General features: G+C 46.6%; 1 pseudogene; it reads left to right on the forward strand.

Moving 5' to 3' along the window:
- Window positions 1-14,492: 14,492 nt before the first annotated feature.
- On the forward strand, window positions 14,493-15,981 carry LOC130837123 (RNA-binding protein FUS-like; annotated as a pseudogene).
- Window positions 15,982-16,517: the final 536 nt, after the last annotated feature.

Genomic DNA, 16,517 nt, shown 5'->3' on the forward strand with positions numbered 1-16,517 from the left:
GCTTCATGGCATGTGGAATCTTCCCGGACCAGGGCTCGAACCCATGTCCCCTGCATTGGCAGGCGGATTCTTAACCACTGCGCCACCTAGGAAGTCCCCAGGGATCCTTCTTTTATTCATATTTGTAACTTCAGCCCTTGATGGAGAAGTCTGGCACAGAGAAGATGATTCAAACGTTGGTTGAATAAATAAAAGGACAACTCGATTGTCACATATTATCCTTGTGTTTCATGACCAAAATTGTTAGACATTATGCTTGTGCTTTGCACACACACACACACACACACAAATATTAAACATCTTTTCTTCCATTCGTGATTGACAGTTAAACAGAACATTCTTTTGTAAATACAGTAAACAGTTATCTTCTCAGCTCACGTGCTTTTCCTGGCTGCCTAGAGACAAGGGCTCTTTGGTGGCACTCATGCCTGTGGAATCTCATGCAGGACCTTCAAGAGTGAGTAGCTGCCTCCCTAGCTGTCCTTCTCCCTCTTGGCAGCAGCATCGTGTCCTGCTGTAGATGTTAAAAATGCCAGACCAGCAAATTATCAGGGTCGTTTGCAGCTAGATCGCAGGCAGGTGACCCAGTCTTGGCTCCTGGAACCTGATGTGGCCTCTGCTGAGAAGCTCTGAGAAAGCAGGTCCTCCTTAATAACGGAAGAGGTAGGATGGGAAACCCCTGACTTGCCACTGGAGACAACACCTGGTGAGGATGTGATGCTTGGAGCCCAAAGTGATTTTAAAACCATGAACAAAGATATCATCAAAACACTGAGCATGACAGAGCAGGAAAATTAAAAGAGCCTGGTTGCTTAACAATGGTAGTAGGCCGAGTAATGACCTTGAAGATATCCATGATCTAATGCCCAGATCTTGTAAATCTTACCTTATGTAAGGAAAAGGACTTTGCCGGTGTGATTAATATGGATCTTGAGATGAAGAAGTTATTCTGAATTATCTGGGCAGACCCTAAAGGCAATCAGAAGTGTTTGTAAAAGAGGGAGGCAGAGGGAGATTTGAGTACAGAAATACAAAGCAAGAGGTTGGAGTGATTCAAGGAAGAGGCCACAAGCCAAGGAAAGCAGAAGGCCTCTAGAAGCTAAAGAAGGCAAGGAAACAGGTTCTCCCCAGAAGCATCCAGAAAAAAACCAGCCCTGCCAACTGACCTTAATCCAGTGAAACTGATTCCAGACTTCTCACCTCCAGAACTGTAAGAGAATAAATTTGGTTGTTTTAAGCCACCAAGTTTGTGATAATTTGTCACAGCAGCAATTTGTGAACAACAACCTAACAATGAACCAACCCTGGGAACTCCCTACCTCTGGATTTCTTGTGAAATGACATCGTTTTTTAAATTCCTATGTTTTTAAGCTACTTTTCAGCAAGACTGGTTGTTATCAATACTTATAGCCCAAAGCACCCTAAATACTTCCAGCATGAGCAATGGCAGTTTTGGGAGGGGTGTTATAGGATATCGGTTCTGCTGCCAACACAGAAAGAATTTAAATACACACAAAGACAGGGCTGGTAGGGCAGTTCACATTCAAGAGCTTAGCCGGGAACCAAGCTTCACTTATCTAGCATACTGGGTACCTCCCACTTAATTTTTTTTAGTAGCGATGAGATCAGTATCAATATTTTTGAATTCTCATCAAAGCATGTCTGATTGCTCAACCATTCTTGTGGTGTTGCCCTCATCCTCACGGCCCACGTGGCTGGTCACCACTGCAGTGGAAAACAAGCCGAAGAGAAGAGGGGCAGGTCCCGGGATGATGGACCTGGAAGGCTGCACTTCCACTCACACAGCAATAGTCAGAACTGGCCACAGGGCCATTCCCACGTGTCAGGGAAGCTGCAAGCCTTTATTCCAAAGTGCCCAGTTAGAAACTCAGAAGAAGAAGGGAGATCACATATCAGGGGACGCCAAATGGTCTGTTTCAGGAGCTCTATTGACAGATTACAGGAGCATTCAAGTTACAACCAAGAAGGAGGCGTCAGCCTCTCAGTACGACGGCCTCTAATCAATCCTACTGATGAAGTTTAAGTCCGTCCAGACCTCTCCTGGTTTGCTGCTCCGGTTTGTGCGTTTGCTTACTTACTTATTTGGGTAGCAGCAGAACCTTCAGTGTGTGAGAAAGGTGCCAGCGGTGGAGCCCCTCCCACTCGTCTCTACCTCATCATCCAGGGCCTCTCTTTGGAGCACTGGTGTTCTAGGAACACCACTTCGAAACAACGCATTTGCTCTAAAAGGAAGCAAAGCCATACTGCCAGACACAGTGATTCTTGGGGATTCCCAAGGCTGCTGAGTTTATTTCTCCTGTGAGAAAGCCCCCAACCCTCGGGAAAGGAGCTGCACGGGTCCTGTTTCTACACTCAGCGCTTGGTCTATTTTAGAGCCACTCACTGCAGGGGAAGCAGAAGCTCGAGCACTCCTCCCAGCACGTGAGAGGCCATTTTCAATTACACTCCGTAGTGCACAGTGCTGTCTGGGGCCGGAGTGAATGCTGGTTGCCATGGCACTGCTTTAAATTATGTCTGTGCTGACACGCTGTCACAGGCTGTTCCCATACACCGGGGCCACGTCTATGTCTTCCCGCTGTTTGTTGCTTGATGCTTGAGCTCTGCACCAGGAATAGAGATGTATGAGCAAGAAAGCAAATCCATGTGGTTGCCACACCTTCTACCTAAATAATATATAATATATGGGGGACTGGAAATATTTAAACCACAAAACAAGAGATGCGGGTTCTGTTTACAGTTCTCTGCTGTGCAGCTTTGGGCAAATCCTTTCATCTTTCTGTGCTTTGGCTTCCTTACCTGCGCAATGAGAGATGCAATAACAGGTCTCCAAGGTCTCCTCCTGATGTAACCAGCTCTGCTTCCTGTGTGCTGTTTCGAAGCCGCAGAGAGGAGCAAGCTCTGCAGAAGATGAACTTCAAAGCATGAGTGAGGCAATTCCTGTAAGCTGTTGCACAGCCCTCTCCATGCTGACTGTTTCTGAAACTCCCCTCCAGTACCTCTGGGCTGCTAAAAACTTGTTTTGAGTCAATTCCCTGGCAAGATGCCACTTGCCAAAAGGTCCCTTCTGAGGTACTAAAGGGACTGTTTTCAGCTTAGGTTGAGTCATTATTTCCTTGGAAATGATTTCTCCTCAGGATAGTCCCTGGTTCAATGCTCAGGACTTTGGTCCCTAAAATTGTTAGACCACTGCCCAATAAAGTCAATTCTAAAACTAGAGAAAGATACACATGCAAGGCTAGCCTCTGGACAGAGCAGCATCTCATGGGACCGGGAGAGCAGCATCTCATGGGACCGGGAGAGCTGTGAGGAAGCAGCTCTGATACTTGTCTAACCAGTGTGCAGGTGGTTTCACTGGGTAGAATATGAACAAGGTCATCTTTACATTTCTGCTTACAGTGTCCTGACCCCTGCCCAGCCCTCATCTGGTGATTACAGGGACAGAGCTCCCACCTTCAAAGTCTCCTCTCTACCCCACCTCAATTATTTCTGGGACTCCCCAAAGGATGTCTCGTGTATATCCACAAAACAAAACTATGAGCTGCAAAAACAAAGATTACAAGGGAAACTGGGTGTCTTGGCATAAACCAGGACTACACATGTTATAGGAAAAATGTCTAGGGCCTCAATAACAACCACCATCTCTTTTTTTTTTTTTTTTGAGGTACACCAAGTTCAATCATCTGTATTTATACACATATTCCCGTATTCCCTCCCTCCCTCGACTCCCCCCCACCCTCCCCGTCCTTTAAGGCATCATCCATCCTCAAGTTGAACTCCCTTTGTTATATAGCAACTTCCCACTGGCTATCTATTTTACAGTTGGTAGTATATATATGTCTATGCTACTCTCTCACTTCGTCTCAGCTTCAACAACCACCATCTTAATAGCAAGGATTGGGTGCCTGAGTTTGCCTAACAGGGGATGAGAGAAAACTTTAGGCAGACTTCACCGAGAACGTGAAACACTGGCTGACTCTTGAGGAGTGGATGCTAGATCAAATGGTGATGGCTTTCAGGAGGATATGATGCAGCAAGTGTTCACTGCTTTGCTCGCCAACTGATCAAGCCCTCCGCCTTTCAACTGCAACATTTGTTCATTCATTTGGTGGGTTTTTTTTTAATTGTCCAAAACTTAGAATTAAGGTAAAAAGATAATTGCATATCTTTTCAATGTCATGCTGGAGTATTGCCTGCCAGACCTACCTCAGCAGTATTTCTCTAAAGAATGTACCTTTGGGACTTTCCCTGGAGGTCCAGTTTGATCCCTGGTCAGGGAATTAAGATCCTGCATGTCACGAGGCCAAAAAAAAAAAAAAAAAGAATGTACTTTTGTTTGACTTGTTAATTATCATCATTAAGATTCTGTGAAGTTACCTGTTAACTTATAGATTTTCATCTATTAGAGATACAAACGATTCCTATTCAGTAGAAAAGACAACCCAAATATGAGTTTATTTCCCCATAGGACATTAACCAGTTTTACCTTTCACCAAGCTAACTTATCTCAGCATACCTCCTGACTCCATATAAACTTCTATCCTTAGAATTTTCCCTGGACCAGCTTTATTATTTTGCTGTTTCCTTCATTGCATGAGTCCAATAAATATTTTACATATGCTCACTATATGTTTGATGAGCGTCATGTTTTTAACTCTTGGAAAATTATCCTCCGGCCTTCATTGAACAACTATTTGTTGAACAACTATCATAGACAAGGCACTGTGCTAGGGGCAGGGAATGTAACAGAGAGCAAGATAGACAAAGTCTCTGCCCTCGTGAAGCAAACGTTCTGGAGGTGAGTAAACCAGTAACAAATCAATACCTTATAGACTGTGATTAGGGCAATGAAGAAAAATGCCTAAGATGCTGTGATAGAGATTAATGGGAGAGGCGGTCAAGGGAGACCTCTCCTTCCTTGAAGGACATTAAGCTGAAGGTGACATTAAGCTGAGACTTGAAGGAGAGGAGCCAGCCCTGCAAAGAAGTGGAGGAAGAGTTCCAAGACAAAGGAAGTAACAAGCCCAAGGAGCCTGCTGTGGGTCCAAGTTCAGCGTGTCCTGAGAACTAGAAGGAGGCCTTTGTGGCTGGAGTGGAGGTGATCAAAGGAAAGATGGCACGAGATGAGATCAAAGAAGTAGTGTGGAACTTAGAATCTAAAGTCAGGATTTGTCATTTACTAAAAATTAAGGAAGGAAAAAGGGAAGTGTTCACCAGCCTGGACACTTGCAGCTTTCTCAGTGTTAACAAATTACATACCATGGTACAATTCTCAAAAATAAGATATTAACATTGGCCCAGTGCTATTAACTAAACTGCCGTTTATTTGGATGTTCCTGGTTTCCTACTAAATCATTTTTTCTGTTCCAGGATCCCATTTCACATCATTTGTCATGTCCCGTCAGTCTCCTGCAGTCTGTAACAGTTCCTCAGTCTTTCTTTGTTTCTTTTCTCATCTCTTTGACAGTGTTCAAGGGTCCCAGGTATTTGGGAGACTGTTTCTCAATTTGGGTTTGTCTGATGTCTTCTCAGGTTTAGACTGAGGTTATCGGTTTGGGAGAAGGAAACAGCAGGGGTGATGTGACAGGTTTTCTTTTAACATTGATACAACTTAAGAACCTGGTTTCAAATTGTCCTGCGATACTCAAGGAAGAGGGATTTTGTGACATTTTGGCACAGAAGGGGAAGGTTTATGCAACTGAAGTGAGGGAGAAGGATCCAGAAGTCAACAGGTGACTTCATTCTGGACCTTGGTCCCAAACCCAACCTATCCAATTATCTTGCAAGCTCAAGTCACTGATTTTAAGGAATGTTCAGGCTAACGAGTAGGTGAAATGCTGCAAATACATTATCTGCTCAATGACATTCATAGGGAATGTGATAGGCACTGGGTCAAGAGTGTTAGCTAATGTGTTATGAAGAGTAACCATTAGGCCAGCAGTCACCAATATTTCATTTGTTTGCACCGTCGAAAGGAGTGTTTGTGTGGCTCACACATCCTCACTCATCTCCTTATACTAACAGTGTGGTTACCATGTTCGCTTTTCCTTTAGATCTACCTGTTCTTTTACAGTTGCGTCGTTACCTTCCCCTAACATTAAATGTTGCTTCCATCTCAGGCCCTGTTCTCACCCTATGCTCTTTCTCTCTGCTCTCCATATCCTGAAAACTCCAAAATCTATACCATCTGAGTTATCACCTGATCTCCAGACTATATTTCCACTGTCTCTTGGCCTCTGACCGTTCCATGACACATACACCCCAAACTCAGCACATCAGAAACAAAACCCTTAAGGAGTCCCCTGGTGGCCAAGTGGTTAGGATTCCAAGCTTTCACTGCCAAGACCCGGGTTCAGTCCCTGGTGGGGGAACTGAGAGCCTGCAAGCCACGTAGCACGGCCAAAAAAAAAAACCACCCGCGAAACCCTTTATCTTCCTCTCTTCCACCAAAATTGGCTCCTCCTTTTGCGTGCCTTACTGCAGTTATTGGAACCATCACCCACCTAATCCCCTAAACTAGAAAACATTGTCATTTTTTACTTTTCCTCCTTTGTTACTTCCCATGTCTAATCTAGTGCTAAATCTTATCCGTTTTTAAACCAGTTTTCTCCCATTTGCCTCAGATACTTTATAGCACTTCATATCTTCATATCAGCCCAGACTAACACTGTATTCCATCATCCTTGTTTAACCATCCTCCAATTCATTCTCAGAAACATCATTGGGAATTTTTAAAATGTAAATAGGCAACGGGTTACTCAACGTGTAGAGCTACTCTTCCCCTCACTGCTCTAGTGGTTGGATGGGGCCTGGGTGAGTTCAGCCCCTGGACTGGTCACCTCCAGCTGTCAGCAATCTCATCTGCTTAAATCTCATCATTTTCTTTTATCATTTCCTGGTTCATTTCACACCCTCTCTGCCCCACCCTGCTCCACCCCAGGCCAAGCTGTATTTAGATTGTAGTTACTGGCAGAGTAAAGTGAGAAATAGGGTATGAAACAATTCGGACTCCAAAGGAGGAACTGCCTCCTTAAAACAAGGGAGGTGCCCTTCTTGAGGCAGGGAAGTGTTAAGTTTCAGAAGACTTTGAGGGTTGGGATACTAACCACACCCCCCCTTTTTTTTTTTTTTGATTGATCTAATTGATCTCCCTGATTTTTTTCTTTCTAATTGAATCTAATCCATTGCTTTCCAACTTTTTTTGTATCATGGCATAGTCTAACCCATACTGGTTCTAGGTCATCACACCAAAGTGCTCTCACCCAGAGGCACCAAACTCCATTATGTCTTTGGACTATTGTCTGTGCCATTTCCTCTGGATGATGTACTCTTCAGGTCTTGGACTTCCCTGGTGGCACAGTGGTTAAGAATCTGCCTGCCAATGCAGGGAACACAAGTTCAAGCCCTGGGCCAGGAAAATCCCACATGCCACGGAGAAACTAAGCCCGTGCGCCACAATTACTGAGCCTAGAGCCCATGAGCCACAGCTATTGAGCCCACATGCCACAACTACTGAAGCCAGCTTACCTAGAGCCCATGTTCTGCAACAAGAGAAGCCACCGCAATGAGAAGCCCGCTCACCGCAACGAAGAGTAGCCCCACTCACCACAACTAGAGAAAGCCCATGTGCAGCAATGAAGACCCAATGCAGCCAATTAATTAATTAATTAATTAAAAATAAAAAGATCAGTTAAGCCCCACAGTGTATGGGGCTACACACTACACATCAGATTCCAGCCCTACACTTTCCGCCCACCCAGTATCAGCTCCAAGTGGCCTGGCCTAAACGTCACCTCCTACACAAATTTTTCCTTGACTTCATCCAGGTAGATTTAATGGAAATTCATTCTCTGTTCCCATACAGTTTTTTATACATAAAATAAACTCTTGGCATTCATAAATGTAACATTCCCTGTTCAGCCAGTTCAAACGTTACTCTATAAAGTGAGTCCATAAAGTGTCATCATTTGTCATTTTGCCAAAACACAAATGGGAACCATTCTCCCTGAAGAGCTGGGGAATGAGAGTGAGTCACCTCCTCCTGGAAGCCTTTCCTGATACTCCATCCCACACAGGCTCAAGCTGGTGGCCCTCTGCATTTGTTGGGATACTTCCGGCTGTAAGTGAAATAGGAATGACAGCATTTAATCACTTCACACAACAAAGAGTCTGAAGGTGGGTGGTTCCAGGGTTTGCTTAGCCCCTCAACAATGTCAGGACTCTGGGTCAGGATCTCTGTAAGACGCTCCACCATGTCCACACAGTGACAATATGACAACAGCAACTCCACAAGTCATCTCCTCCCATAACTCCACTCAAAGTGGGACAAGAGGACAGGGCTCCTGCCATTGCACTTTTTGCAAGGAAGCAAAAATCCTTCATGGAATTCCTCCATGAGTTTCCTCCTTTACTTCATTGGCCAGAACTTGGTGGTGTGCCCAACCGTAAACCAAAGACCAGAACAGAGGAACCGAGTAACCGTGCTTGATTTAGATTAGTGGGACTCAGGCCAGCAGGTCCTCGATGTGATTCTGATGCTTAACAAAATTTGAGAATCCCTGGCTTAGATCTAACATGGTTCATCCTGAGCCTGGAGAAGGGTTCACCTACCTGAGCATCTTGCCTCCTAGAACGAAATCAGGATGCTATGAGCTAAGGAAGACGAGAAGGATGCTGTTGGGTAGGCATCACCCTTCTATTATTTCCATTTAAATTATCATGAATTACATTACTTATCCATCAGGTTTTTTTTTTTTTTGCCTGACTCCCTGACCCACCTGCAAGCTTCTTGAGAGTATGAACTTTGTCTTTTATTATCCCTAGCACAAGAGAAGGCACTCAATTAATGCTTGCTAAGCAAACAAATAAATACTACACTGGCCTCTCCTTTCTCAGTGCCCATCCCCTTCACAGCTGTTTCCTGTTGCCTTCCGCTCAAGGAACATTTTCACATCAGCTCATGTCAGTGAGCCAAAGCAGCCTCTTCCAGAGGATTTGAGAACAATTATTGCTTTGCACACGGGTGCAAGTGGAGACTCTGGCTTTCCAAATGCATGTTGGGCCTTTATGACATTCATTTCTGTTGAGGGGCATCCTCAGAGAACACTGCTGTACAATAGCAGAGAACTGAACTTGTCGATTGTTCAGCTGAGTTCTGGCCTCTGACTCCTGATGGGCAATCTTTCTCAGAGGCAGCTGTGTCCTCCGAGTCAAATATGACCTGGAAATAAGCCTGCAAGCCTCATCCTCCGCAAGAGCTGCATAGCAAGAGGCAATGGCCTGGCAATAACTCTCATTTTGTTCTGCTCCACAGTAACCTCGACAAGCCGCTTTCCTGAGCTTTCTGAAGCCACGTCTATTAGGTAGGCCCCTTTCGGGTGCAAGTGACAGAAACCCAAATGCAAAATGGTGAAAATAAAGGAGAGGGCGGAAGACTACAGGCACATATAACTACAAGGTCTTGGGCTAGCATCAGTTTCAAGCTACATCTGGATGCAGATGCTCAGACAACATCCTCAGAGCCTTCTCTCTTCATCACACAACTGGAGGTCTTCTATTTGGTCTCTTTCTCAGGTAAGCGTTCACCAAAGAGGCCAGGAGCCACTTCAAACTTTTTTTGCCTCCCACTCTGCATGGGATGTGGGATCTTAGTTCCCAGACCAGGGATCATGTCCTCTGAAGTGGCAGCACGGATTCTTCCCACTGGACCACCAGGGACGTCCGCCACTTCAGACTTAGATCCCATCCGTTTAGTGCCCGCAACAGAAAGCAAGCCCCTCTTTCACAAAAGTGACAGCAAAACCCTGGGGTTGACGCTCCTCATCCTAGCAAGTCACAGAGACATTCCATGACAACCACTGTGACCACTTGTTTAGTGCAGGGCCCCTGGGTCCAGTGAGGGTCAGTCTCACCAATCGTGTGGCCTGGGAGTAAGGAAAGATGCCCCTATGCAAAATCACAGGGCTGTTACCAGAGAAGGGGGAATGGCTGCAGAGGAGACAAAATCCACACCTGCCCTGTCAACCGCTCTTCCTTACACTGAGTCTCCCAGGAACACTTTATGAAAAAGGCACCCACGGACAGGCAGAGCTGGGTGTCGTTTTCCAAAGCAAGAAAGAAAACAAAGCACCTCATAAAGACAAATAGTGCAGACTCTTTCTCTTTCCCACGCGCTTGACATAGCTCCCAGCCCTACTGAGCAATGCTGGGCGGACGGCACCAACAACCTCCCTGTCTGTAATCTTATCTCCCAAGCACCTGCCCTGCACATTCGCTCCGCCTGCACCCCCCGCTCTCCCCACAACGTTTCTTGGCCTGCTTTGCTGTCTTTTGTAATCATCAGTTAACATCTGTGATATTTTATATGTGGCAGGAAAGATTTTTGTTTTTCTCCTTTACCCTTCTTCCTCCTGGGGTTGAACGCAAAATAGATCAGATAACAAAATGAGGCAGACGTGCTTCTTTACTTAATAACCTAAAGATCCCTTAAGCTGGGACGTGTCAGTGGTTGTAATAACCTAAAGATCCCTTAAGCTGGGAAGTGTCAGTGGTTGGGATCCCTCCCTCATGTCCCAAGAGCAGGACCTTGTAGAGGCCTCTCAGTTCCTTTTCCCAGCACTCTCCTGGCCCAAAGCCCTGCATCCATCCAGGAAAGAACCAGAGGAAGCTGAGGGACTGAATTCAAACGGCGGGAGGGGGCGAGGGGGGTGGGGCCAGTGGGAGGGGGTGCAGAGAAGGGAATGAAGAGCCTTGGTGCAGGGGTAGAGGAGATAAGAAATCCAAGGAGGGCAAAAGTGAAGGCAAAGATTTCTTTACTATCTTCTAGGGGACCTATATTTTTCCATCTGCAAGTAGCCGGTGCTGCTGCATGTGGAAATACAGTCTTTAAGTCAATGACATCATCAAGGACTTAGCTCCTCCCCCCATCTAGCTTTGACCAGAGGTGTGAAAACTAATAAGATGACTTAGAGGGTGGCTAGCAAAGCAAGATGAGGCAATCTGGCTCAAACAGTTCTAAACTGAGGTTTTTTTCACAACAGGGAGGAAAACCAGCAGAGAAGCTGGTAAAGTAGAGCAGAGAAGCCACCCCCAGATCTCCCGCCCCTCCGGGGGGCCCTCTAATGGACACTCTTCCAGACTCCGCATCTGTGCTTCATCAGTGCATATCCATTTGTGGCGTGGATCAGACAGCTACTTCGTTTCCAACACAGGGGTAAACCAATGGGATCACGTTTATTTATGCCAAAAGCATTCAACTAGTACATTGCAAGGTATGATGCAGCCAAAGGAGGGATATTTTGCTGATTTTTTAAATCTCGAGTGAATTCATTTCTCAAATAAATACATTTCTTCTCCTAGATTGAATCTGTAACCCTTCCCTATATGTATATATTATGAGTTCATTTCAAGGAATTCACTGCCTTCTTAGCGGTTAAGTAGAAGTTGACGTCTCTGTTTTTGGTTTTCTTCCTAGGGGATCCTTCTTTTCTTCCCGCAGACCCCAAAGACTTGTTTGACTTTCTTCTTTCCTTCCTCACTGCTGACACCTTCTCTGTCTTTTGTGTATGCCTTGATCCATGTTAGTAGCCGACAAGAACCCTCTCTAGCTAGTTTATGCAGAAAGGCATTTACTAAAGAGTGTTAGGTAGACTTATACACCCTCCAAGGGAGAAAAGCCACCCTGGCCTAGGGACCGACCCCTGTAAATAACCTCACTATTGCCACCACAGGCCACTAAGCATCTCTGACCAGCGTTCTCTCTATAATCCCCAGGGCTTGCTATTCACATTATAGACATCTTAGATTTGTTTACTACAATTTTCAACAGATGGTAAAATCAGCAGGTGTTTGACTCTAATATATTAATATACTAATGATAATTTTTAAGCATTTCTTATTGAGGTATAATTGACATATAATATTATGCTTATTCCAGGTGTATAACATGATGATTCGATGTTTGTATGTACTGCCAAATGATCATCACGGTAAGTCTAGTTAACATCCATTACCATACATAGTTACAGAATTTTTTTTCAGTATACTGATGACAATTTTTTCACTGAAGGAATTAAAGTGCTTTAGCAGCAGTAGGTATCTTTCTAATTAATACTAAGGTGCTATAGGGACTCCCCTGGCAGTCCAGTGGTTAAGACTCTGCAATTACAATGCAGGGGGCACAGGTTCAATCCCTGGTCAGGGAACTAAGATCCCACATGCCTCACAGTGCATCCACAAAAAAAAAAAAAAAAAAACTAAGATGCTACATGGATGAGCAGTAACCATGCCCACGACATCAGATATTAAGCAACAGAAACCCCACCGCAGCTGTTCCAGAAGAACCAAAAATGTGCACAATGGTGCTTTCCAAAAGATGCAGTCCTCTCACCCGCAGCCAGGGTCTCACTTGCACCCTGAAGTGTCACCCAGGTGAGTTGTCTGAGGAACCCCAGCTGCACAGGAGTCTAGTAATCACAGGCTTCTCCTGCCCCTCCATACAGGAATGTGTGGAATGCTGTTCTGTGAACCAATCCACCAGGCCACCTCCAAGGTTCACCATGGAGCACATCACTCCCTGCTCTCCTGTCTTTGCTGCTGCTGAAGACCTCAGCCTCTGATCTTTAAAAGGTTCTGCTGATCCCTATGGTGAAAACCTGAGAAGCCATGCAGGAGGGAGGCATCGAGCACCTTTTTTATGCATTATGCTTTGCAATTGACTAGTTGAATGGTGTACGATATTTACAAAGCTGCTGATATCTCAAAAAGCTTCCTACGTATTCTTTCCTCAATCTATGTAGAAATGCAAATACAGCTTCTATTCTAATTAGGTAATCTGAGCACACACATGAATAATCTACCACCCCCCAAACCTGACACCTCATCTGAACGACGTAAAGAGAATGGAAGGGAGGCATCGACTGCAAAGAGGTGTGACAACAGAGGAAGCTGCTGCCTTGAATAAATGGGGAGGGTCTGACCCCCAACAGGAAGCCCGCAGCTCCACAGAGGGTCTGTGTCCAGGTGGACAAGCCTAAATGGCAATGACCGCAGCTGCTAAGTCTACTGCCTCTCCACACTTCATGGGCAGCAAGGAAACACCCAGCCCAAACAGCTATAGATAGTGTATTATTCATGGCGCAGTGGCAGCCGTGTTTGCATCAGGTCCGCCTGTCCCCCAAACCTCCTGGGGCGATGCATAGCTGGCCAGAGTGAATGTTGCCCACACAGAGGTCCACGTCACCACTGAGGAAACCCCCAATCCTGTAAGGAAACCACGAGCGAACCGCCCCGCCCCACCCATGCCCCAGGGGATGGTCTCATCCGACACTGGTCCACTGGTCGGAAACAAAACTGTCCTCCAACCCAGACAGAGACATTAGCTACCAAGGATGTTTGCTATGCAGCCTTGAAAAATTTGTCTGGACGAAAGCAGTCATAAAATGTGTAGAAGTGCCATGGAGAATGGCCTCCCAGCAGCTCGTAGGAATGACAGAGGCAGATGGAGAAGGGAGGAGGAAAAGGAGTCAGCTGCCAGCCGGGGGAGGGGGGGCAATGGCTAACCGGGTGGGGGGTGGGGAGTCTGAAGCTGATACCTTGGCATCCCCTCAAATTCCAGGGCCAATGCAAGGGATTCCCCCTGATGAGTTTTAAGCCTCCTTTGGAGGGGCGTGTTGATGTCCCAGGATGTTATGAAATGAGGGTGAGCCACATAGGATAAGTCACATAGGGGCTGAGGAAAGGTTTAGGGAAGGATCCGGAGTCATCAGGTTGCAGGGTGAGGTGCTGGCTCGTGTGGAAGAGATGTGCTCGAAGCACAGCCAGCCAAGCCCCCAGTGTAGGTAAGGACCACTGCCCTGCAGGTGATAACTCAGCTCCCAGTCACTTCCCAGGTCCTCGAATAAAGCTCTTTAATGAAAAGCCCCTTATTCCTGTGCAGGTAGCCCCTTCAGGTCAGGCCCTGTCTCAGGGGAACTCCCAAAACTTTCTCCTCTCTCCTCTCCTCCCCCAGAGATTTTCACCTTTGAGACTCAAGCTAAGTGAAGCATGGAGGAACAAATGATGGTTATGAAACAGAATGTAAACTTTACCAGCCTTGATAACTGGAAAGTAAAATTATGATGTCAAAAATTGGGAAGTAGAGCGTGGAGAGAAGAGTTTAAGGCAAAGGCAAATGTTTGGGGATTTTAATAAAGGGAGGAGTCAAGAAGGTATTGCTTAAAATCATAGGAACAAGAAAGAGAGATTTAAGTCCATTACTTAATGTTAAAACAGTAGCCACTAGAGGAAATAAAAATAACAATATACCTCTCCTGGGATGGATGCAACATTGTAAATCAACTATAATTCAATTAAAAAAAAAAAGACCAATATACCTCTGCTGGGAGAGGAGCGTGAGCAGGCTAGAGCCTCAAGGCATCGGTGCTCTGTGGTGTCAGAACCTTGTTTCCTGTCGGCCTGTGCGCACGTGCACGGACATGACCTCAAACGACTATACCCAACAAGCAACCCAAAGCTGTGGGGCCCACCCAACCCAGCCTGGGCAGGGCTATTCCCAGCAGAGCCAGCAGCCCTCCGGACAGCACAGTTACAGTGGCTACGGCCAGTCAGAGGACACTTCAGGCTATGGCCAGAGCAGCTGCGGTGGTTCTTATGGACAGACCCAGAACACAGGTTATGGTACAGTCAGCTCCCCAGGGATACGACTCAACGGGTGGCTATGGCAGTAGCCGGAGTTCTAAGTCATCGCGCGGGCAGCGGTCCTTATACTCTGGCTATGGCCAGCAGCCAGCTCCTAGCAGCACCTGCGGAAGGTATGGAAGCGGTTCTCAGAGCAGCGGCTATGGCCAGCAGTCTGGCTGTGGCGGAGAGCAGCAAAGCTATAATCTCCCTCAGGGCTGTGGATGCAGAACCAGTACCACAGCAGCAGTGGAGGTGGTAGAGGGAGTGGTGGAGGTAACTGTGGCCAAGGTCAATCCTCCATGAGGGGCGGTGGTGGTCATGGCAATCAGGACCAGAGTGGTGGCGGTGGCTAGGGGGGAGGCCACAGGACCGTGGGCGCTGTGGCCGGGGCGGTGGCGGTGCTTACAACCACAGCAGTGATGGCTATGAACCCAGAGGTCATGGAGTTGGCCTTGGAGGCAGAGGCGGCATGGGCGGAAGCGACCGTGGTGGCTTCAATAAATTTGGAGGCTCTGGGGACCCAGGATCACGTCACCGCTCTGAACAGGATAATTCACACATCGACACCATCTTCGTGCAAGGCCTGGGCGAGAGTGTTACAATTGAGTCTGTAGCTGATTACTTTGAGCAGATGGGTATCATGAAGACAAGTAAGAAAATGGGACAGCCCACGATCACTCTGTGCACAGACAGGGAAACAAGCAAGCTGAAGGGAGAGGCAACGGTATCATTTGATGACTCACCTTCTGCTTAAAGCAGCTATTGACTGGTTTGACGGTAAAGAATTCTCTGCGAATCCTATCAAGGTCTCGTTTGCTACTCAGCAAGCAGACTTCAGTTGGGATGGTGGTGATGGTCGCGGAGGGCGAGGAGGACCCCAGGGGCGTGGAGGCTGTGGAGGTGGTGGCAGTGGTGATGGTGGCCGAAGAGGATCCCGCAGCGGCAGTGGTGGCAGTGCAGGATGGCAGCAAACAGGGGACTGGAAGTGTCCTAATTCCACAAGTGAGAACATGAACCTCTCTTGGAGGAATGAATGCAGCCAGTGAAAGGCCCCTACACCGGATGGACCGGGAGGGGTCCAGGAGGCTCTCACATGCGAGGTAACTACAGAGATGATTGCCGTGGTGGCAGGGGAGGCTATGATCGGGGCAGCGACCGAGGCCGACGGGGTACTGTGGGGGCTTCCAAGGAGACCAGGGTGGTGGGGACAGAGGAGGCTTTGGCCCTGGCCACATGGACTCCAGAGGTGAGCCCAGACAGGATCACAGGGAGAGGCCGTATTAACCTGGCCCTTGAGATTCTGGAGCAGCTTTCCTCCTGTGCCCGGTGTTACCCTCGTTATTTTGTAAACTTGCAGCTACTAATCACCCACGGGTTTTTTGTGTCAGACTATGTAATCGTAACCACACCTCTGGTTCCCATTAAAAACCATCAGTTTAGTTAAATTTTCTTCCTCTTCCCCCTCTTCACTCTCCTGGAGCATTGACGTCCAGGTCAGAAATGTGGGGAGTTCTCCTCTTTCAGATCAACCTGCCTTGTCGGAACTGGAATAATTTGTTCATTCCCACTTAGCAGAAACTGGAATAAAGAGTTTGATACTTGGTTCAGGAAAAAAAATTTTTTTAAATCCTTATCATTCACAACAGGAAGCCAAGAGATAATGTCTAAAGCTGATAAACCAAGAAACAGCAGTGTGAACATAGTATTTAGACACACAGAGGTAATTACCTAAAAATTGAAACAAAATATCTACCTCTGGGTAGCAGAGAATATTCCTGGTGCGAATGTAAATTGGTGCAGCTACTATGGAGAACAGTACA

Source organism: Hippopotamus amphibius, chromosome 15 (genome assembly GCF_030028045.1).
Source record: "Hippopotamus amphibius kiboko isolate mHipAmp2 chromosome 15, mHipAmp2.hap2, whole genome shotgun sequence".
Lineage (NCBI taxonomy): Eukaryota > Metazoa > Chordata > Mammalia > Artiodactyla > Hippopotamidae > Hippopotamus > Hippopotamus amphibius.